At 41.9% G+C, this 25,177-nt stretch overlaps 1 protein-coding gene across 1 annotated transcript in view; it reads left to right on the top strand.

Annotated features, from left to right (window-relative positions):
- Nucleotides 1–25,177, top strand: part of LOC306848554 (heparan sulfate glucosamine 3-O-sulfotransferase 4-like) — a gene marked incomplete at its 3' end in the record, with an annotated part of 136,491 nt that overhangs the window by 63,837 nt on the left and 47,477 nt on the right. The gene's annotated exons all lie outside the window — the stretch shown is intronic.

The raw sequence follows: 25,177 nt of genomic DNA, 5'->3' as shown, positions 1-25,177 counted from the left end.
TTGGAGCACAAACCATCTGTGACAACTTATTACAAGAATTCATCATCACATTATAGCTGTCAAGCGTTTGGCTTTTACATGTACTCGAATCCTCCGAGTCATGAGACTGTTTTATGCTGGCTGTAACAGATGTTGTCAATAGTCATGAGAGTTAATAACAATTTGTGATGGTAATAATAGTGCTGTCATACAGCTGACCTTTGATCAATGTTATGTGAGATGTCATAACACAGCCTGACTTCACATCAGTCAAAGCCATAGTTATGTGGGCCGTCCGGCCAATATCCATCTTTGGTCCATTTTCATGGTTATATTTAGTGCATGTGTAAAATCATGTATTTGTGTTTGTATTATCATGGAATATTGTTAATATGATTTACTCTTTCATTTTAGGTCATTTCATTTAGCACAGTTAGTCATGAGTGCACTTCAAGACCTTGCATTTAGTACACCTATTTTATATATCAAATATTAAATACGCTTTTATTATCAAAATGTTTGTGCATTTTGCAATGTGGTTCTGGTTAATTCTATAAACTAAACAACAAAAATCAACATGCCACTGTTTTCAGAATTGTTTTGATTCCAAAAAAACGATATTTTACTTTAAAGGTGTGGGTGTTAAACTCTTAGTAGCTAGCCAAAATGTACTTAAGTGAAAGATTAATTTTCATATTAAACTGTACCTAGGTAAAAGAAGAAAAGTAAACTTAAGTAATGAAGATATACCAACTAGTTACAATTATATATGATGTTACAAAAATGTATCCTGTTTTATAGTCCCTGTTTTTTTGTTGAGATTTTTAATAGTAGTTTTAATAGTATTCATATAAAACTCCTCAAGACAATACTTACAGTAAGTAGCATTACCTATTTTTCTTCTAATTATCGATAACATTTTATTTTTAATAATTGTTTTGCATGTACTTGTTGCATTCAACTAACACTGAACCAAACCCTCCTCCTAACCCTAAACATGTATATAATTAATATTACTCAGTACTTAATTGCCACAAGGACACTGTAAAATACAGTAACTTTGTTGTCTTTTGACAAATATGACTTTTAAATTAAAAACAAATTGAAATACAGTATATATTTTAAAATGTGTTAATTTCAACATGCATAAACGTATTTGACAACATAATAAAAAATTCTACCTACTTAAAACTTATATTGCTGCCTTAAATATTTAAGTACAATCAGTTTGAATCTTAAAAAAAAATAAGTTGAAATTGAATTAAAGTAATAGCAAACAAAAAAGAACAACAACATATGTTACCATGCATTTTTTTCTGTTGGTGGGGAAAACATGTTCGATGAATATTTTTGTCTGTACTTTCATTGACAAGATTAACACTTTTAATAGACAATATTAATAGTAATAGTAATGAAGTACAGTTCCTCAAGTACTTATACCCCCGGTTGTCTCATATATCCCTGCGTCTCAGTCCTTTTTGTCCTTTTGGCCTCTAAAGAGGTTTATCTGCGACTTCTCTCGCTGTCGCTCCTGTCAATGTCAGATTATTTACTGTGTGCTGGGGGAAGCCCTGCCTCACTCTGGTAAATGTATGTATTTCAAGTCTTTCCTCTGCACCACTGTGCTCTAAATCAAATGAGCTCTGTTTTCTTTCGTCTGCACATCTCCTGAGAGACATTTTGTTTCAAGGTTCAGAGAAATCACACAGTTTAGTCAGGGTTTGAGGGCATTATTTACTGCCTTCACAGCAGTCCTCAGAAATACTCTGATAACTTATGGTACAATAGGATTTTTCTGTTGTTGGTGTTGTTTAGTTTCTTGATTTTTCTCACTGCAGCTGTGCTTTACTTTGCCACATTGTGTCTTTTCATCAGGCATGGTTCCTTGTCACATTCTTTTTTATTCTCGGCCGGTTGTATCCTTAAGGTGTTGTCTTTGATACTGATCTTTGAAGACCAGCGATAACCTTTCAACACGCTTCTCCATGTCTGCTCGTGTGCTTGATGAAAAGCGGAGAGCGGCCATAGATTGGAGAGGGATGAAAGTGCCCCTCATGCCCTTCCAGTGACATTTTCTCAAGTGAGACAATGAGAGTGGACGAGTGTGGGGTGCGCAATGAACATCTCAGAAAAACTGCAGATAACATTGATCAAGGAGACAACATGGACCTAGTGCATGTGAGCTAGTCATCATTAGCACTCAACAATAGTGAGGCCTTGTGTTAGTACAGACCGAGAGCTACTTAATGGCTGTGGGCTGCATTTGTGGCATGAGGGAAATATTGTCGGCTCATCCTTTTGGCTGACATTTTATGTATTTTTATCATTTAAAACTTTAAGAAAAAGCAATTTTTTATGAGAAGTTTTACTTTAAAAGTTTTCTTGGGCTACCATTCTTTTAAATAAATGCCAGCTGGTTTGATATTTTTTTAATCTAATTCAACAGTCATGCATTTTTAAATGTCACTTAGTAGCCACTTACTTACATACATACAGTGAAAACCACAAATCAAGTGAGGCTGCAGGACTTAAAAGCATAAATATGAGGCTTATATTTTGCTTTGATATAATTATTTAGCAAAATAAATTAATGTATATTTTTATTTAAATTTTTGTTTAAATATGTTCTATGGATTTATATTGCACTGACACCTAAATTAACCAGTTAGGCTATTTTTAGTCTTGTCATGACATAAATTGAAAGTTTGTACAGACCGGTTTTGGAAAGTGATTCTGTTACATCAATCTCAGGATAACGTGTAAGCGTTATGGTTATGATTTCAAAACAGTGTGACATTTAAATGTTTATATTCACTTTGCTGTCTCTTCCGGTGTTTATTTTAATGTTTAATGTTACTTTAAATGTTACCAGTTCATTTATACAAATTGAGGCCAAGGAAAATGCCACAGATGCTATTCATATGTATTATGTTGTAAACAACCTGGAGTAGTCATTAAACACATACGATGTACAGTTTTTATGTTGTTGTTGTTGTTTTCAGTTGAATCGTGAAAGAAACAGACAATTTTATTATTTTGAAACATCTGCAACAAAGTCATGATGTAAACTGAATAAGAATTTTTTTGTGCTATTTTTTTTGGTGCTATATATATATATATATATATATATACACAGTAAGTTGTAAGATTTTGAAATACATATAACAACTAAAAGGAAATGGAAAATGCATATGTTGATTTCTGTAAGTAAACAGCAAGTTAAAGGATTTTGAAACATTTATACATTAAAGGAGTCATGTTGTTAATTTTATTGGAATTTCAGTTTTCACTTTTTAGTTAAATCTGGAAAAAAAACAGCAAGTTCAAGGATTTACAACAAAGAAAAGTCTTGAAAAAAAAACAGGTAGTTATCTAATTTCCACAGAAATAATTATGATAATATAATCTGTATTAAATGACAAAATATAAAATATATAAAAGCAGCATTTTCACAATTGGTTCTCAGACTTTTGAACCATACTGTATAAATATGTGTGTGTGCTGATCAGGTACCATACGTAATGGGGACACAAAAATGGCAATATCCAAAATCCTTGTGGAAAACTTTTGGTCCTAATGAGGAAACAAACTTATAAATCATACAAAATTATCTTTCCTGTAGCTCAAATAGTAGAGCATGGTGCTAGCAACGCCAAGGTCATGGGTTCGATTCCCAGGGAAAGCAAGAGCTGATAAAATGTAAAAACTGTAACTTGAATGCAATGTAAGTCGCTTTGGATAAAAGCGTCTGCTAAATGCATAAATGTAAATTTAGGGGCAGGGTACTGCAAGGGGATTGAAAATATGGTTTGTACAAAAACCATTAATTTTATTGAATGTGCCCATAAAACATGGAAACCCAGTGTGTGTGTGTGTGTTTGTGTGTGTGACATAATCCTGGTTCCCTTGACAAACCCTTAAAATGTACACCTCGGATTGCCATGTTTCCATTCCATTACATGTGTTCTTGGACAGACATTAGCTTTGTGTAGGAGCACCCGGGGCGTATTGCTTACATGATGGAACACAATGTATCCATAAAGACACAACTGGGTTCATTCACGGATGTGTATTCAGTCATGTCAGGATGCCCTCTATGTAGATGGTCCATGTCCTTTACCAGCTGAAACAGCTTAATGAATAACTAAAAAGCTCCATGCATGGTTTACCTTTGCTCTGCATAGAAATTATAAGTGGAAGTGCTGGGTGAGGTCTAGCGTAAATTCATGCCTTGTCTGTGAGAGAGATGTTTGCCTTGAGACACTCCTGAAGTCCTTGCAGTAATGGTTTGTTAAGATCCTGGCACACTTTGTCCAGCAGTTTTGCTTTTCCCTCATGGCTTATTAATTCATATGGCAGTTTAGAAAAGGGTTAACTATGTAAAACCGTCACTCTGGAAAATAGTGTTTTCAGTCAGTTAAGATTTGAATCAGAGTAATTGCATAATATGGTAATTATACATCAAACTGATTGCACACAGTACATAAACTTTTATTGAGACAATTTAAAGACAATATTGTGGTAGATCACTAATTTACTGAATAAACATTACAATAAGTGGTTATATTGTTTATTTGTTTTTATGTACCACATCATGGTATATCAAGCTTGAATAACTCAGTTGGCAGGAAAAACACATATTTAAAAAAATGTACGCATAGATCTGGGTGCATGACTAATTGTTTATTTTATCACATTGTTATTATTATTTTTATTATTATTTTATAATTAACCCCAGTAAATTAACACCATTAAAATGGCAGCGCTGTAAAACATGCGAGAGAATAGGAGAAAAAAAAAGGCATCACAAAGCCATGTGGATACTGTGTGGCTTGCAGTTTCCTCAAATAATTAAGGTGTGATGTAGAGGAAACCCTTGACATCTGTAAGATTTCATTGCCAGCTTTTCTGGGATGAAAATTAAATTGCTCCTCACCTCTAAAACTGTTCACCTGTGTCTGTAATTTGATGAGTTTCGCTGGAGTTGCATTTCCAAGCGAAGGCTTTGTTATGTGAAGGAGAGTTTGTGCTCCGTCAAAACTTCATCAGTACAAGGTGAGCAACACAATATGGTAAAACAGATTGTGCAGACACCTCTCACCAGGCCTCGTCACATCTCGTTTACGACACAGTGGTGGTGCTTCAGTCGGGAGGACAAAGTGTCGACGTGGGTGTTCAGGCTACTTCCAGTGCTGAGGTTTAGAAAGGGGCGTGCAAACAACATAGCTTCAAAGCTGACTAGTCGACTAATGAGTCTTAAAGGTGCATTCAGCATTTTCTTCCCTTATTAAAGAAGTTTTACTTACAAATAAATGTGTTCACTTGCATAAGTATATACAAATACCACTATAATAAGAAATGTTTTTGAGCAGCAAATCTGCATATTAGAATGATCTCTGAAGCACCATTTGAAACTTAAGAGTAAACTCAGGTTTGCATCACATGAATAAATTAGATTTTAAATATTTAATCACATATCTCTGGTTGAGTTGACATAAAGCTGATCGTTAGGGTGTGAGTGCTCAGATAATGATGAGACCAGGTTTGATGAGACGCCGTCGCTCCAATAGTAACGTCTAATCCGGCTATACACACATACAATCTGTCATATTCCCACCTGCGTCTGCTGCAAATACAAAATTAGACACACGTTCTCCATGTTTCTGCAAATGTTTTAGGAAAGAAGATTTTCGGCGTCAGTCAACAGATGCTTTCGGAACTTGTTCATGAGCGTGGAAAATGTTCTACGACACCTGTTTCTTATATTGCTGTGATTTTGTGTTGCACTACCCAGCTAAACAGTTGCCATGCTCTGTTCATTTTCCGGTGCCGCTCAGCTGGATTGCAGAGCACTTTGTGATTTGCACAAGTGTCTGCAGTAATGGATGTCCCTTCCAGCCAGCTCCCAGCAGATGGCTGTGATTGGCATGACAAACACAACAGAGCTCTGGCTCTCAATTACAGCTTAAACCCAGTCTCTCTGTGATGACTGGCACATCGATGAACTTCTGTGTCACACCGGTATGGAATGAGTATTAAAAGGTTTGATTAAAGCAAATATATTAATTACATGAAAAAGGTTATATAAAATATACATATATATATATATACACAGTGCCCTCCATAAGTGTTGGAATAGTAAAGACAGCTCTGTTGGCTGTGGAGTCAAGACATTTACAAATATGATTAAAAGATGAATATGAGACAGAACTACAGAATTGGAACAGTTGCCTCACAGATCTTTCTAAGTGATCAGTTGTGTCCTGTTGCATTAATTCTTCAGATATTAAAAGCAGGGAATGTGTGTCGTATCAGTTATATCCATTATTTCTGCATTCTCAATCTTGCATTCGATGATGACACACACAAACCAGGATGCAGATGAGGGAGCTGACTTTGAGAGAAAAGCAAGCAATTTGGATGCTAAAAGAAAAGAGGAAGTCAATTAGAGCTATAGCAAAAATAAAGGGCATGGAGAAATCAAGAGTTTGGAAACCACCAGCGACACCAGGAACCAACAATGACCTGATCGGTTGAGAAAACAACAGTAGTTGATGACAGACCAATCATTAAAGCTGTGAAAATGAATCATAAAAGACGTGTCTGTAAAATCACCAACAACTTCCAGAAAGCTGGGGTGATGCTCTGACAATCTACTGTCCTCAGGAGACTTTGACACAGAATTACAGATGCTACACAGCAAGATGCAAACCTCTGACCAGCACCAAAAATAGAAAGGTAAGATTAGAGTTAGCAAAAAAGCACAAAGGTGAGCCAGAAGAGTTTTGGAACTGTGTTTATGGACCGATGAGACAAAGATGAACCTTTATCTGATGGGAAAGCAAAAATGTGGAGAAAAAAAGGGAACTGCAAATGATCCCAAGCATACAGCCTCATCTGTAAAGCATGGTGGAGGTGTTGTCATGGGCATGCATGGCTGCTTCTGCAATAGGCCCTCTCAACTTTACTGATGACTTAATGAATGATGACAGTAGCAGAATGAATTTGGAAGGGTACAAAACCATTTTGCCTACCAATAATCAAGAAAATGCCACCAGATTCATTGGGAAGTGCTTCATATTGTATCAGGACAATGACCCAAAACACCCTGCCAGTTCAGTCAAGGAATTTATAAGGGCAAAGAAATGGAAAGTCTTAGATTTCCCAAGTCAATCTCCAGATTTAAATCCGATTGAACATGAATTTGACCAGCTGATGAGGAGAGTAAAGGCAGAAACTCCCCAAAACAAGCAACAATTGGAATTGTCTGCATTAAAGGCTGGGAAAAGTATTTAAATGGATGAGACCAAGAGACTGGTGATATCTATGGGTCACAGACTCACTGCTGTGATTGTGTGCAAGGGATCTGCAACTAAATAATAGCTTTTAATATTTTATATCTGCCTTATGTTCAACTGTACCAATAGTTATGCTCACATCAATGAGTGGGATGAACTCTAAAAGTGGTGTTCTTTTTATTTGGTAAAACATATATGTGTTGAAACGGCTAATCATAAAATGTGACATTCTGTAGTTTTGTCTCATATTCATCTTTTGATAATTTTTGCAAATGTCTTGACTCCACAGCCAACAGAGCAATTTTGTCTTTACTGTTTCAATACTTATGGAGGGCACTGTGTATATATATATATATATATATATATATATATATATATATATATATTAGGGGTGTCCCCAACTAAGGATTTTCATAGTCAAATCGGAATTTTCGAATCTTGCCGATATTCGACTGATAGTCGAATATGTTTGGGGGCGTGGTCAAAATGCATTACCAAGAGTCAAGTCAGACACAGTCATAATTATAAGCTTAAATGTTTTGAAATCGGTAAGTTGTACCCTACCTCATCGAAAAAAATCCAGTCTTTCACACGCCTGTGTCAATTTGAGTCTTGATAAAGATTTAAATCCCTGCCGCCAAGATCCTCTGTCAGTCACAGATTATGGAAAGTGAAACTTAAATCTATAGGGGCGGTTGGATATATTCACACACGTTGAAATATTTATTTGAAGCTTCTTTCTTTTCAGATTCTTATTTACAGCATTATTTTAATAGGCTGTATATTAACTTATTGGGATTAACTGGTAGTTCCCTTCCAGGAACTCGAGCTGGTCGAAAACGCTAGGGGAACGCCTTCAGCGTGACCACGCTCTGAATCACATGTGTAATCTGTCCACTGGAAGGGCGAGACGTCACGGGTGGGTGACGTAATCGACCAGGAAGCATAAAAGCACATGTGGTGGAACCGGCGTCAGCTTTTTGTCATTCAGAAACCGCTACTCTGTGTGTGTGTGTCTGTCAATCTGTGTTGTGAGTCGTATTTAGTGTTGTTTGTCCCTTACAGCCACTTGAAATAAGCTGGAGGGAATGAAGACGGGCGAGCCCCTATCTTCTTCCTTTCCCATCAGATCCAGCGCCCGCTCTCTGGGATCGGAAGCCCACCCTGCGGTTCTTCCCCCCAGAGAAAGGGCTCGACGCTCCGCCTGTCTTCCTCTGAGGAGGTGGACGTGAAGGACGTCGATGAGCTTTGTAAAGCTACAGTGTTTGCACAAACATATTATGAATGATGACATCATTATATTCGCGCCGTCAGCTCTAAGAAATGGGGCTGATTGTGCTTCTCCCCGCCGTGCCTCAGCAGCGGTGGGACCGCGAGATCGTACGGTCGGGAGTGAGTGAGATTGAGGGGATCGCAACATGGATCCGGTGGACGGGTTAGAGACGGGTTCGCCCTATCTCCTCCTGCATTCCTCAGATCTAGCGCTCTCACTCAGAGCTGGAAAACTGCGGTGCGGTTCTTCCCCCTTTGACTAAGAGCTCGCTGTTGCAGCGCTCGTTGCCGAGGATCTAAAAGACGTATACTTCCACGTCTCATCCTTCCCTCTCACAGGAAGTTCCTGAGGTTTGCTTTTGGGGACAAAGCATACCAATTTCGGGTCCTTCCTTTCGGCCTTGCACTCTCACCCCGCACGTTTACGAAGTGTGTGGAGGCTGCTCTGGCTCCCTTGCGACTCCAGGGCATCCGCATACTCAACTATATCGACGATTGGTTGATCCTAGCTCAATCAGAGCAAGTAGCGATTCGACATCGAGATGTTGTTCTCGCGCACATGAAAGTGCTGGGGTTGAGACTGAATGCCAAGAAAAGTGTGCTGTCTCCAGTACAGAGAACCACTTATCTAGGTATGGTGTGGGATCCGACCACGATGCAGGCACGCATGTCCCCTGCTCGGTTTGAGTCGATCCTCACGTCAGTCAAGAGAGTGAGAGAAGGCCAGTCACTCACTGTCAAGCAGTTTCAAAAACTGCTGGGTCTGATTGCAGCTGCGTCAAATGTGATATATATTGGCCTGCTGTACATGAGACCCCTACAGTGGTGGCTCAGAACCAAGGGGTTCTCCCCGAGGGGAAACCCACTTCGCATTCAAGGTCACGCGGCGATTCCTATGTGCCTTAGACATGTGGAGACGTTCTTGGTTCTCGTCTCAGTGCTGGGAGCTCCTGGTCGCCGCATGATGCTAGCTACAGACGCATCCCTCACCAGTTGGGGAGCGGTCATGAGTGGTCACCCTGCCCGCGGTCTGTGGAGTGGTTGCTATCTCACATGGCACATCAACTGCCTGGAGATGCTGGCTGTGCTTCGAGCACTCAAACACTTTCTCCCAGACCTAAGAGATCACCATGTGTTGGTGCGCACCGACAACACAGCGGTGGTCTCTTACATCAACCAACAGGGATGTCTGCGTTCGCGCCCCTTGTACAAGCTGGCGCACCAGATCCTTGTGTGGTCCCAGGGAAGACTTTGCTCGCTGAGAGCCGTCTACATCCCTGGGTATCTCAAGATGGGAGCAGACATCCTGTCGAGGCAGGGGCCGAGGCCCGGGGTCATCCAGCTCCACTGGGACTGGATGCTATGGTACAGACTTGGCCGAGGCTTTGTCTCTACGCCTTTCCCCTGATCTACAACTGGTAGCACCATTCTGGCCGGGCCGGGTATGGTTCTCGGACCTAATTTCTCTCCTCGACGGCTCTCCATGGGAGATTCCTGTCAGGAGAGATCTCCTCTCATAGGCGGGGGGCACTATTGTCCACCCTTGCCCGGAGCTGTGGAAGCTGTGGGTGTGGCCTCTGAGGAGGCACAGCTCATAGCTTCCGGTCACTCAACCGAGGTTGCTGAGACCATCCTACAATCCAGAGCTCCCTCTACGAGGAAACTTGTCACTTCATGGTGCGGAGACCGCCACCTCGACCCAGTTAACTGCCCGATTGGTATAGTGCTGGAGTTCCTGCAGGCCCATTTCTCCGCAGGGGTAACCCACTCCACCCTGAAGGTTTACGTGGCGGCTTTATCGGCCTACCGCGCCCTTCTCTATGGCCTCTCAGTGGGTAGGCACCCCCTAGTACATGTTTCCTCCAGAGACTGATGCTATGTGGTGGATCAAGATGCTATTCCATAGCCTCGAGTCCTCTGCTCTCCCCCTTCTTGGGGATCAAGACTCACTTCTCAGAAGTTGGCCTTTGGGACGCAGGCCTGAGCACTTTAGCCACTCGTGGCCCTTTTTCTCTCACCCTCGCTGTGCTCCTGAGGGATACACACAGGGCAGGTACTTGTAAGTCTGGTGGCGTGGGCATCTTGTTCCCCTAGCGTTTTCGACGCAGCTTGAGTTCCTGGAAGGGAACGTCTCAGGTTACGTATATAACCCTGGTTCCCTGGAGGGAACGAGGCGCTGTATCTCTACACTCAAAAAAATATTTAACCCCAAAAGTTAAAACTTATGTAATTCAATTAGATGTCAATTTTCCATCCAATTTAATCACATAAATCCAATGCAAAAGTTAACATTTATTTAAGCTTCACCCCTTCGTGTTCAGTTAACATGAATGAATTAAATACATTTTATGATAACTGATGAACTGTCATTTATGCTTGTATAATACATAAACTTTACTCATTTCCAATAATTTATTGTAACTTGCTTTATATAATCACCTTAAATTTTCTTAATCCTATTAAATAAATGGTCAAACATGTTACATTTTCAAACATTTATTGTGTTGTAATTGCCCCATGAGTCAAAAGTAACATCCAATCTTACCAAAAAAACAAAACAAAAAAACAGCATGAAATCAAGACATACTGTAATGCAGTACTTAACAAAATAAAGGCAACTGTTTTCTGCAGTTTCATGAATCCTTCTAAACTGAACCTTACAGTGGTTATGACTCATGTTTGACTTTTTACTTTGTGTGCCTACAAGTAGCAGGGATCAGCAAGGAACCATACTTCAACATCAACCATGAATTTAACATTTTCATGGTAACACTGTCATATAATTGTACAATATTACAATACTGTAGTAAACAATGTGCCTTCTCCTGATCTATAACACAAAACACAAATGTAAATGGTCCCTTCTCTTCCTAAATATTTGTTAAAACAATTAAATTACTACTATAACAAGGCAAAGAACTGGAGACGTAACCCAAGACAGTCTTAATGCTACTGGAAAATGAGTGATCAGATAAGTTGACTTCCTGGACTCAATCTGTATCAAAAGTTTCAGAGTTCCAGGAAGCAGGAAAGTGCAGTCTCTTGCATGCTGGAGTTAGTGTCATCAGTTTGTAAAAATATATCTTTCAGGGCATTCTTGTTTAAAAGTTTTCAATGTCCCTCTAGTTGTTGGAAACATGTAGGCAAACAGTGAATGTCATATTCACTGAAACATTTTAATTTTAAGCGCTTGAACCTTTGGGGAAAGCTTTTTGCCATCTAAATTCATCAGTACCTTCTGGAAGAATTCAAATGTGAACTTGAGACTTTGAGGGTAGCTTAAGTTGAGAGCGTAGATCAGTCCGAAGAGCATTACTAATCCAAAGGAAATACTCTTTAAGTGTTGTAGCAGCTTTACACCCTCTATCACAACTCCAACATCAACCGGCTCATCCTCAGCACAAGCACCTTCTTTGAGAATCACAAAAAGCCCCAGAGTGGTCTCTGATATTCCTATTTCTGCTTCTTCAGGCTTGCAGTCCTGAAGCCAAAATAAGAAAATACATATTAAATAATTGAATAATAAATAAACAAATAAATAATGCATTTTCAGTTTCACTGAAATATTGGCAACATACAGGCTGGAATTTTATATTAGGTCCTTTAAAAAGGGCATACGTATACAAACCTGTCTGTGTATGACACAGTCTCGTTTAATGTGTGTCACCACACTGAAAATTTGACACAAAATTAAACAATATCAGAAATGGCATAATAACAAAAACTGATTATAGTTTGATATTTGTTATTACGTCTAAAGAAATTAAATGCAATTTACCACACCTTGTCTGCAACTGCCATAATGCGTGATATCTTCTGTCCAGAAGCACCTCCTTTGCTGTTGAAAACCTTCTGTAGAGCAGCAGTGTATTTGTCCAGCTGCGCCAAGAATTTTGACAGAAGTGGCACAGTTGTTATCCGCATGAATTCTGCGTTTATCTGAGAGAAAAAAAGTGAAATGAAGATAATGAATACTCGGAATTCGTGCTCTGCATTTAACCCATCCAACGTGCACACACACAGCAGTGAACACACACACACACCGTGAACACACACCCGGAGCAGTGGGCAGCCATTTATGCTGCGGCGCCCGGGAAGCAGTTGGGGGTTCGGTGCCTTGCTCAAGGGCACCTCAGTCGTGGTATTGAGGGTGGAGAGAGCGCTGGACATTCACTCCCCCCACCTACAATCCCTGCCAGCCCGAGACTCGAACCCACAACCTTTGGATTACGAGTCCGACTCTCTAACCATTAGGCCACGACTTCCCCTATAGGGCGTATTGTGGAGGAATTCATTGAAATTTACAAAATATTTATTGTGTACATATCAATAACACCTACTTCATTTACTGAGAACAGCTCAGGCCACCTGCTCTGTAAATCAGAAACCATTGGCAAGTCTTCAACCAACTCTTGCCGCCTATAGGAGAAGGTCAGGTGCATTTTTTCCTTAATGACTGCCTCATTATTTTTCTTTTTCACTTCAGTTAAGAGAGCTATTCTTTCCTTCTCCATGCTTTCTGCTGTTTCTCCTTTTGGAAGGCAAGGAAGGAAATTCACCTCAGCTTTTTTTGGCTTTTTGATGTTTGATGCTGCTTTGCCCTGACCTTTGCGCTAAGTTTAGAGCGAAAATTAGCCATCTTAATCTTTAGGTAGTGTTTCCATCCTTCATGGCCAGTGCGAGTTCCTTTTTCCCTCAAGCAAGGGTGGGCATTTATCAAGGCTTCAGCTGACTATCAGTGGAGTATGCTGCATACCTAAATATCTCCTCAGCCATGCCTTCAAGAATGTCAGATCTTAGTTTGGGTGGTGGAATAAGTAGCATTCCACTTTTGTTGAACTCTGTGTCAGCTCTCTGAAGCTGAATTTCAGCAGAACATGAAAAACGAGGAACTCCAAAAACCTGAGGCCAAGAACTCGTCCTAGACTCCGGAGACGTAAATAAGACAGTCTCAGCGCTACTGGAAAACGATTCATCAGACAAGTTGACTTCCTGGACTGAGTCAATGGCACAAGGGCTAACATCTCTTGTGTCAAAAGTGTCAGAGCTACAAGTTGAGCTGGGTGAAGCCACAAGAATGCTGGAGCAGGTAGGTGCATCAGGTGCAGTCTCTTGCATGCAGGGGTTACAGTCATCAGTTGATAGAAAAATCACTTTCAGGGTATCCCTGTCTTCAATTTGACTGGTTGACATGAGATTCATGTATTCATTTCCAAAGTCCTTATCTTTGTACTGGAGCCTGAACTTTTGGTTCACTCCAAAAACTGTCATTATTTCAAGGAAAAGGTCATCCATAGACTTTGGGATTCCTGTCTTAAGTGTAATCTTTCTTGCATCGTCTTCCCCACCAAAAACAATCCTCAGAATGACCGGACCAACCATTTTTCTTTTCTTTTCTAAAAGAGAGAATGAAGCAGAAAATGACATAAATCAGTAATACAATTTTTGCGCTGTAACTTTGTTGAAATAAAAACACTTCATAAATACATTACCTTAAATGAGGATGTGCCTCTTCAGGGTCACCATACGTCTTCCTCCTACCATATAATCATACAATGGATAAGCATCAGTTAGCTGATCTAGATCAACCAGGGCAACCTCTCTATCAGGAGAGACAGTCAACTGAAAAGCTCTAAAATTTTCTTGATACCATGCACACAGTACCTTCACGACAAAATTCAAACTGCTTTTGACAATACAGATTTGAAGAATTTCAGCAAATTCTGGGAGCCCACCAGCTGACCCAAATGAAATCAGCATACCAGTTCTATAATTTATCCCATTGTTTGTCACATGTTTTGCAAGATGAACATTAATTCCTGGATATTTCTGTCTTAAACTTGTTACCACATCCTTGTGTAAAACATCCACAGGAAGTGTGGAGACACTTGTAACTTCTAGTGTGGACTTCTTTAGGCTACAGGAATGGATCTGATAAGCAATCATTTGCTGGTGTTTGGCAGCCAGTGTGAGCATTATGTTTTTAAAACAATTTGTGTGGCGAGCAACTTTCTTAAAGAAACTATGTTTCGCCTCAAACCTCATAGTCCACTGCCCTACTAGAGGTCCAAAATGTATAATCATTTGCGGATAGTGCTCCACATAATGATGTTTTGGTAACAGTTGTGCTGGAAAAAGTTCAACAAATCTGTGTCTGTGCTCTACAATTTTGCAGTTTAAGCAGGCTATTGTTTCTTCGTTATGAATAGAAGCGACAGAAAGTTCGACTATTTCTTTCAAATCAAGAAGTACAAGCCAGGCAGGCTCAGTCTCTGGTATCAAGTCTCCAATGATGAATGGAAGCAATCTCAGCAAATTCCAATTTTCACGTGCATTACCTCCAATGGACTTCTTGGAGGCATATGTACATGGAATAATGTGAGGTTTATTGGTTTTGTCACCCCACTTATAGAGGAAGTTTAAGATCAAGGTGTTCAGAGTATCAAGAGACAGATACTTTTTGGAAACAAATTCTTTCAAGCAAAGTGCAAGTTCAAATGGGACAATGCCCGCAAACAAATCGTGTACTATATCAGGTGGGTAGCCTCTAGTAACATGAAAGTGAGATAATTTTTCTGTTAACACACAACCTCTTTTTACTCCACAAAATGTAGCAGAGTTTTCATTTGCAGATGTGACATGTGCATCATGAATTTCCTTTGTTCTAAGGGCAAAGTCCCCGGTCTGAACAGATTCTGCCTGGATCTCCAATCTCTTCCCTACGCAAAACCTGCAAAAGTACTCACCGGAGAAGCTTTCTATGAAGCCTGCTAATCTGTGGGCCCCTAAATTATCTGCAATGACAGACTGGACTGTACCTTTCACAAACCGTCCAAGCTCTGGAATGTAGACACCATGACTCTCTAAAGTAACCAATTCCTGTAAAAGGGGCTCTAAAATTGAGCTATATCCATATGACTTTACATGTTCAGTCTTGCATAAAACTGCCAGATAGATAGATGAAAGTGTGGAACTGCATCCAGGTGGCAAGTTATTCAAAATCCAATAGACCCCACAAAGTTTGTGCTTTTTACGTGAGGTGCCTAAGGGGTTACAGAGCTCAAAATCATCAATGTACAATGACAAAGATATTTTCAATTCCTCTCCACAAAAAAAAGAGTTCCCTTCCAGGAACTCGAGCTGTGTCGAAAGCGCTAGGGGAACGGCCTCAGCGTGACCGCGCTCTGAACCAGAGTGTAATCTGTCCAATGGAAGGGCGAGACGTCATAGGCGGGCGACGTCACTGACCGGAAAGCATAAAAGCACATGCGGTGGAGCCGGCGATTGCTTTTTGTCATTCAGCAACCGCTACTCTGTCTATGTGTCTGTCGATTTGTGTTGTGAGTCTTATTTAGTGTTGTTTGTCCTGGCACAATCACTTGAAATAGGCTCCAGCAATATGTGCAAGCACCGGGGCGATAGCAGATCGCATTACGGGCTGTGTGTTCCTCTCTGCACACGTTATATCACTGCTGGGGATACACGCAGTCTGTGTGTGGTCTGCTTGAGAGTTTTGTGAGCTTTTTCTTTGCTTATGCCTGCTCTCTGAAGGCTCTCTTTGAAAAAGGAAAAGAGAGGAGTGAGTTTTCACTAGCGTTGAATGAAGATGGGCGAGCCCCTATCTTCTTCCCTTCCCTAGACCTGTCTTCCTCCGAGGAGGTGGACGCGTCAATGAAACAGTGTTTGCACAAGCATATTATGAATGAGAACGGCGTGCAGTCAGCCCTGAAAAAAAAAAAAAAGGGGGGCTGATTGTGTTTCTCTCCGCTGTACATCTCGCATTCCCGCCGCTGCTGAGGCACGGCGGCGAGTGAGATTGCGGGGATCGCAGCGCGCGTTGCCGAGGCATTATGTATTCTCATTCATATCAGAGCGATGCCCCGGGTGGAACAGACGCTCGCGGGCTATCTGTCCCCTTGCGTGGCGTTGTCTCTGAAGGCTCGCGGCTGCAGGTCAGGCTGGTGCGTGTCTGCACACCAAAAAAAAAAAAAGGCCAAGCTGATGTACCTACTTAGAGAGCTGGATGAGGGATAGGGGCTCAATTTGATTGAAATATAAGCTGATCTCTGAGCTCCCTAGAAACGCTGTCTGTGGTTGACCCTATCTGACATGAAGGAGAAGATAGGGTTTTCCTCATGGATGCCCCGCTTGCGGCTTCTGGCCTGTTCGGCGACGCCGTCAATTACGTCATCAACAGGTACCAGGAGGCTCGTAGACAAGCGGCGGCATTTCAGCGGTTTCTCCCTCGCCTATCTCTAGCTCAGGGGTGCCAGCCCCTCTTCAGAGAGGCATAAAACAGAGAGTGGCTACTCGCACCCCACCGAGGTGGGGCCATGGCGGCAAACGCTCTGGGTCGGGGACCTCTAAGGCTAAGCCGGATCTGCGGCCCGTTCTTAAGTCTAAGGGGGTTCTCGGCCAAGAAGCCTACGGGCGTGGGAGATCAGTCTGCCAACCCTGCCAGTGTTCCAGGGCACAGCTGGCTCTAGCGAGCAATGTTCTCAGTTCTTCCGCCCCAAAGTGTAGCGGAGCTGAGAAGCTCGCCACTCCTGCAGGGGTCTCTAAAGCTCCTGGTTCGGCCGTCTCCTGCCGGTCCTCCGCTTCAGGGCACCGAGCCAGCAGCTCTAGGCATGCCAGAGGCCAGTCTCGAGAGACTGGTTCCCTTAGGAGACCATCTGGCAGCGTGGAAACTACTGTCAATGTGTCTCTTTGGGTCCTGCCTTGCAGGGTCTGGTTCTATCAGCCTGATCTTCCTAGGGATGACGCGGGTCTGAGGACCGTCGTTCATTAGGAGGCTGAGGCTGAGGCAGGCTGAGGACGAGGGCAGACCCCTCTGGGGCAGATCGGGTGTCCGTCTCCCCCAGTGCCCTCGGGAGAGCAGTCTACCAACCCTGCCAGAGTTCCAGGGCGCAGCTGGCTCCAGCGAGCGATGTTCTCAGTTTCTTCCGCCCCAAAGTGTAGCGGAGCTGAGAAGCTCGCCACCCCTGCGGGGGTCTCTAGAGCTCCTGGTTCGCCCATCTCCTGCCGGTCCTCCGCTTCAGGGCACCGAGCCAGCAGCTCTGGGTACATCAGAGGCCAGTCTCGAGAGACTGGTTCCCTTAGTAGACCATTTAGGCAGCGTGGAAACTACTTTGAGATTGAGATTGAACGCCAAGAAAGTGTGCTTTCTCCAGTATAGAGAACCACTTATCTTTGTGTGGTGTGGGATTTGACCACGATGCAGGCACGTATGTGTCCTGCTCGGATCGAGTCGGTCCTCACCTCAGTCAAGAGAGTGAAAGAGGGCCAGTCACTCACTGTCGAGCAGTTTCAGAAACTGCTGGGGCTCATGGCAGCTGCGTCCAACGTGATTACTTTTGGCCTGCTGTACATGAGACCCCTACAGTGGTGGCTCAAGACCAAAGGGTTCTCCCCGAGGGGAAACCCGCTTCGCATAATCAAGGTCACGCAGCGATGCCTACGTGCCTTAGACATGTGGAGCCAAGCTTGGTTCTTGTTTCAGGGCCCGGTGCTGGGAGCCTCTTGTCGCCGCGTAATGCTAGCGACGGATGCATCCCTCACTGGTTGGGGAGCAGTCATGAGTGGCCACCCTGCCCGCGGTCTGTGGAGCGGTCGCCATCTAACGTGGTATATCAATTGTTTGGAAATGTTGGCCGTTTTTCGTGCACTCAAGCACTTTCTCCCAGACCTAAGAGATCACCATGTGTTGGTGCGCACCGACCGCACAGCGGTGGTCTCTTACATCAACCACCAGGGAGGTCTGCGTTCGCGCCCCTTGTACAAGCTGGCGCACCAGGTCCTTGTGTGGTCCCAGGGCAAACTTTGCTCGCTCAGAGCCATCTTCATCCCTGGGTATCTCAATGTGGGAGCAGACATCCTGTCGAGGCAGGGGCCGAGGCCCGGGGGAATGGATGCTTCACCCGTGGTGGTGAAGCAGATATGGAGGTTTTTGGCTTTGCGACTCAAGAGTCAGCGCTATGCCCCCCTAGTTCCTCCAGCTCCTCTGGACTGGACGCTATGGTACAGACCTGGCCGAGGCTTCGTCTGTACGGTTTTCCCCGATCACTCTGCTCCCGGGAGTTCTGGATGGCAACATGGATCTGGCGAACAGGTTGGAGACGGGTTCGCCCTATCTCCTCCTACATTCCCCAGATCTAGCACTCTCGCTCGTGGAAGCCCGCGTGTGCGGTTCTTCCCCCTCTGAGTGAGTGCTCGCTGTTGCAGCGCACGTTGCCGAGGCGACGCGTGCATTACGTGTGGAAGATCTGGCCTCTGAGGGGGCGCAGCTCATAGCTTCCGGTCTCTCAACCAAGGTTGCTGAGACCATCTTCCAATCCAGAGCTCCCTCTACGAGGAAACTGTATGCCCTGAAGTGAAAATATTTCACTTCTTGGTGCGGAGACTGCCACCTTGACCCAGTTAACTGCCCATTTGGTACAGTGCTGGAGGTCCTGCAGGCCTGTTTCTCCACAGGTGTAACTCACTCCACCCTGAAGGTTTACGTGGCGTCTTTATCGGCCTACCACGCCCTTCTCCGTGGCCTTACAGTGGGTCGATACCCCCTGGTTACATGTTTCCTCCACGGTGCGCTGAGGCTGAGGCCTTCTGCACGACGTGTCCCTCCGGGGACCTGGCTGTGGTTTTAGAAGCTCTCTGTAACCTCCATTCGAACCTTTGAAAAGATTTTTGATCGCATTCTCACTTTGAGACTTCCTTCCTTTTGGCTATATCTTCTCTTAAGAGAGTGGGGATTTGTAGGCCCTTCATGGCTCCTTCTTATCTCGTCTTTGCCCCTGGTCTGGCCAAAGCGTTTTTCTACCCTCGAGCGGGTTATTTCCTAGATCCCCTCTTCTATACCACGGCCGAAGCTTAATTGTATGTGCCAAGCGGGGTCTGCCTGCTTCTAAGCAGACCCTTAGTCGGTGGATTGTGGATACTATTTCTCTTATGAATCCTCAGGAGTATGGCGGCCTCCAAGGCCTTTCTGGCAGGGGTTTCGATGCAGGATATATGCAATGCTGCGGGTTGGTCCACGCCCCTCACCTTTGTTCGGTTTTACGGCCTTGATCTTAGGGCCACTCCCGGCTCTTCTGTTTTCTCGCCCTCGCTGTGCTCCCAGTGATACACACAGGGCAGGTATTTTGGAAGTCTGGTGGCGTGGGCATCTCGTTCCCCTAGCGCTTTCGACGCAGCTCGAGTTCCTGGAAGGGAACGTCTCAGGTTACGTATGTAACCCCGGTTCCCTGAAGGGAACGAGATGCTGCGTCTCGAGGCCATACTTCCTGTATCCCTGCGAGCGGTTGCTTAATTCCTGGAAGCAATCGCCGGCTCCACCGCACGTGCTTTTATGCTTTCCGGTCAGTGACGTCACCCGCCTATGACGTCTCGCCCTTCCATTGGACAGATTACACTCTGGTTCAGAGCGCGGTCACGCTGAGGGCGTTCCCCTAGCGCTTTCGACGCAGCGTCTCGTTCCCTTCAGGTTTGTAACTGGGGTTACAAACGTAACCTGAGATCTTTTCCTTACAATAAAGACCATCTCTAATAGACCTATACTGCTGTTTTTTCTCTACCCCTGAATCAGTTTTCTGTCTCTCGTGGTCACCAGTAACACACTTTAAAATATCACTGCAACTAAACAACACCTGAAGAGAAGGCAGAATTGATATATACTGATAGGTCTTACGACTCTTTTGATCAAGGATAAACTCAATTGGCTCTACAACACTTACATGTTCCTTGTAGAATTGCTTACGCTTGAAAGCTGTAGCAAGGGGACCACCTTTTTCTATGGCTTTAACCAAGGGATTTGACCTGCCCACTGCTTCAGAAAGCTCTTGAATGACAGACTCATCAATTTCTTAGTTGTGATTACTAAGAATGTCAGAAATGATGCTACAAGTGACTTGATTTGATGCTGAAGTTAATGAATAATGTAGTTCCTGAAGTAATTCATCAACTGCGGTGGCTGGGACATGCAAAAGGTTTTCCAACTTTAATAAGACAAGGGCAATATTAAGAACACTTGCCTTAGAAATATCTTCATCATTATTAGCCTCACTGCATGACTCTAACACCGATTCTGATGAACATGCGGGAAAATCAACGGGAGAACTGGCTGACTCCTGACAGTCTGCAGTGACTGTGACAACATCTAATTTAAAGTCAGTTAGACCATATGGATTGTGCTTCCTATTTTTATGTGTATGAAATGTATTATAAATGTTACTTTTAAATGTACACTCTTTAAATACACAAGTCACAGTTTCATGTTTGCCCAAATGTTCATTTAGATGACAGAAGTAATCTCTTTCATTTGACTCAATGCATGCACACAGCTGACATGAAAAACTATACATACCTTAAGTGAGTGATTGACTTTACTCAGATTCAGTGTGGAATGATGTCACAACGATGTCTCTGGAATATTAAAAATGACATATGATTTGATTTTTGTAATGACATTACAACTCAGAAGAATGCATGTTCCACTTCCATGAACACGATTTGTTTTAACAGTACATCCTACAAGATTTTATATGCAACTTTAATATACTGTCGAGCGTGTTTGTACAACACTTCAGCATTAAAATAAAAGTAATACAGGCCTAATCTGCCTAAAAAGATAAACATAGTCGACCATATATATCTTATAATGATCCAGTTGCATATATTTGATAACAGATTTGTTTTTAGATGAAATCCTAACGTTTAGTGTTGACGTTACATGTTTGCAAAGTGAATATAAATCGGCATGACACTATTTAAAAAAACATAAATTACTCAAACGATAATACATTTTAAAATGATCAAGATAACGTTAGCAGGATGGCCGAAAATATCTAACGTTAGTTCATTCGCCAAAAAAAGTGCAGTTAGGGCAGTAAACCAGGATCGATCACATCATAAAATAGTTTATGTTTAAGTCTACATCAATAATAAATGAAGAAAATATCTTACCTTGTATAATCTCCTCGTCTGTTTTTCATTAATCTTCCTTGCTACCATTGAGTCAACGTCGATTTGCCGCCTTCAGTGTTTTTTTTTTTTTTTGTTTGTTTTTTTTTTATCTGCGCATGCGCAACATCTGCATCCGCGATTTACTGCAACAAATTAGGTATAGTTTATGTAATTTGATCAGGTTGGTTTCGGATTCATTATGTTCATGTTGAGAAAGCGTAATTCGGTATCATAATAGTTATTTTATACTTTTTTAAATATATTTTATTTAAATTGTTTGCTTCATTTCAATTACTGGCAATAATATTTTTTTTTGAGTGTAGGCCATACTTCCAGCATCCCTGCCAGCAATTGCTTCATTCCTAAAAGCTGACGCCGGTTCCACCGCACGTGCTTTTATGCTTCCTGGTCGATTACGTCACCCGCCCGTGACGTAATCGGTCACGCTGAAGACATTCCCCTAGCGTTTTCGACGCAGCGTCTCGTTCCCTTCAGGGAACAAGGGTTACATACGTAACCTGAGACGTTTTATGTGAAATCAAAGATTTGAGCACCCCCATATAGCCTAAATTGCATGATCATAACACCCGCAAATATTCGACTGTGAGATTGGAAGTCGAATCAGGCTCCTCCTATCGATGCATCGAATCGTCGACTATTCAGGTTCACCCCTAGTATACATATATATATATATATATACAAAACCCTGACATTTCAGGCAATTTAGAAATCCTGGACAGCACATGTCTGGGAAAAAGAGAGCATATTGTCACCCAAATTAATATAAAATAATAGTAACACATTTACACAAAGTCAGTGCTCAGAAACCCGTCTAGTCACATGAGGCAACATTCTGTAAACAAAATGTTCCTGTAGCTCAAAGAGTAGAGCATAGTGCTGTAAATGCTAAGGTCATGGGTTTAATTCCTCAAAGGTAGATACTATTAGTCCAAAACACCAGAGGAACTAACAAGTCTAAGTCAGAGTAAAATATGGCAAAATTTCTGGTTGTGTGTAGCACCTACAGCTCTGAATTCTGCCCAGCTGAATGTTAGAAGCAAGTGTCTAACATTTATTTCTTACAAGATCTATGATCACATCGGTCTGATCTGAACGGTTTCTATGGATCATTTGTCACAGTGTTATTCAGACCTGTTACAGAAGGATGGAGCAGTTACATATTACACTGAACTCCACATAAGCCCTGCAGCATGTTGGTAAGTTCAGCAAAGCCCTTCCACATCTCATTTCACATGCAAAGAGCGTGTTTACATCAAAGTCTTAAAGGCACATCAGCAAAAAAAAAAAAAAAATTGCCGTTTAATGTGTAAGGGTCAGAGAGAGGGTGGAAAGAGTATGGAAAAACATTATAAGTGGACCTTAGGGGAAAATAAATAAAAAAATTGATCCGCGAACTTTAATGTAACCAGATTTACTATGCACTGAAGCTGGAGGTGACTAATGCAACACATCTAAGTGTTTGGATAGCATGCATATCTGTTTTATCCGGAATCGTTTTGTGTATTTCATTGTGTTGAGGGTCTCTGAGGACAGACCTCTGGAGGTTTAATTGGCATACAGAGGACTCTCCATTTCCATTAATTTTTAAAGGCGTCATCATACTCTGCTTTTAACGGCAGAGGGGACGTTGCATGCTGATTTTGTTAGATTTCTCAGCACAAAGTGTGATGAAACATGTGACCTACTTTAAAGCTCGGAAAGCGGATGGGTGGAGGGATGGACTCCGTTTGACCACCTTCTCTGTCTGAATTCCACTTTCTCCTCATCTCTCTCCTGCGATGTCAAAAAATCACCATACACCTGTCTCTCTCTCCCTCTCTGCCATGCCGGCTACAAACCAGGCGGGTTTTAAACATTGATGGACCCCACCGTGAAGCCCAAGCGGCGGGAACACAGTGGCCCCGGGTGATGTAGAGCATCGACATGATACAAGAGACGTGTTCGAGAGTGCGTTGTGCTTTTACAAACAACAAGATGATGGTCTTTTTTCCTCCTTTCGTTATCATACAATGTTGATTTCTATCTCCCGGTGCCAGTTCCAGATGTGCCTTTGATCAACGTGTCTATTTTTGCTTTCTTTTGTTGCCATGAAAGAGAGAGCACAGCGAAGGCGGTTTTGCTACATCTGAGCTCCCGGGTGCAGGGATTCGTCCCTCATTTCTCGAGAAATTCAGATGGCGAGGAGATTTGAACGACTTACAAATGGGTTCTCATTTGCCCGTTAGTCTTGATTGATCCCTTGTGATTTGGCATTGACTTGCTGAAATCAAACATCAGCCTTTATTTGCAGTGATGAAGAGGATGAGCTTGTGAAACACTCACCTCATTTAGGATATCCATTTTAGTCACAGCATTTCAAAGCATCATAGATTTTCTTTTGGCACCCCCTTTTTACTGATTAGTGTGTTTATGCTGCAGCGCGGCCCTGCATCCTCCTGAAATGTACTGCACAACATCATGCTTTTTATCTTCTGAGGTTCGGCAAATGCCGCATTTATATATCCAAGGAGACGTTTAGTCATACCTCATTTAGACTGAGGATACTCATCACGCTCAATTAGGTACTCTGTGTTTGTCTTGTCATAACTTTTAATAATAATTATAGAGTTTTATGCTCAAATCAAATAATTACTGCAGAATGTGTGTGTTTTCTGTAAAGACATCTGCTTTCGCTCTGTTGACGGCAGGGCCATTGATGTGGTTTGATTGTTGGTAGTCTTTACAGATACACAGGCAGACATGCATAATTGCAGTCTATGCATTCAAGGTTTTCTTGGCCAGCATATAAGTGGGTTGAAACTGTATCTAACGACTGAGAACTGCAGTGTAGAAGTATCTGAATTTTACTGAAAACTGAGTAGCCCCTATTGAGTAACCTGCACTTTTTTTCACAAATTTGCTGATTTGATTGTTCTTGTGCGGCTGTTTATTTTGTACATAATACAATGCATTTTCTAACATTTTTATTGCAAATTATTTTATAATTAACTGTAAAATGACTAAAAACTATTTAAATTTGCTTAAATTTGCATTGTATTCCCTAGTGAAAAATAAATATACTAAAATGTACTTGAAATACATGTATTTCATGCTAAGTAAATATATTTACATATTTATGTTCTTAATAAAAAATACCCTGCAATTGTACTTTTAGTATACTAAACAGGTATACTTAAAAACTGCTCAATTTGAACAGCTAATTTTGTGCTTAATACACTTTATTTGTGTGGAAATAGAGCTGAAGTCCAACTAAAGGTTTACTGAAGTATATTTGATTGTGCTAAAGTGGAACTATTGGAAGTTTATTTCAGGCACACTTTAAATATCTTATATTTAAAGACTGATACTTTTCAAAGATCGTACAATCTTCATTAATGGTGACATTAAAACACATTTTAGGCTTAATATTAAGAAATGTGCATTGTGCACAAGTAGCCCTCCAAGTAAAGTTTCATTATATTTTTATATCAGTAAGTCTTGAGGGATATGTCAGTAAATATGTTAAAATATTTTTTTTATTCATGAAATACAAAATGTCTTATTCAGCCAATAGATTTATATACTTTTTTATATAAATATAAATATAATTCATACTCCAAGTAAATAAATATTAGCACTCCAAATAAACACCTTAAAATATCAACATTGAT

This window comes from Barbus barbus (assembly GCF_936440315.1).
Source record: "Barbus barbus genome assembly, chromosome: 3".
NCBI lineage: Eukaryota > Metazoa > Chordata > Actinopteri > Cypriniformes > Cyprinidae > Barbus > Barbus barbus.
The sequence above is the reverse complement of the archived record's forward strand: the minus strand, read 5'-3'. Positions and strand labels throughout refer to the sequence as shown.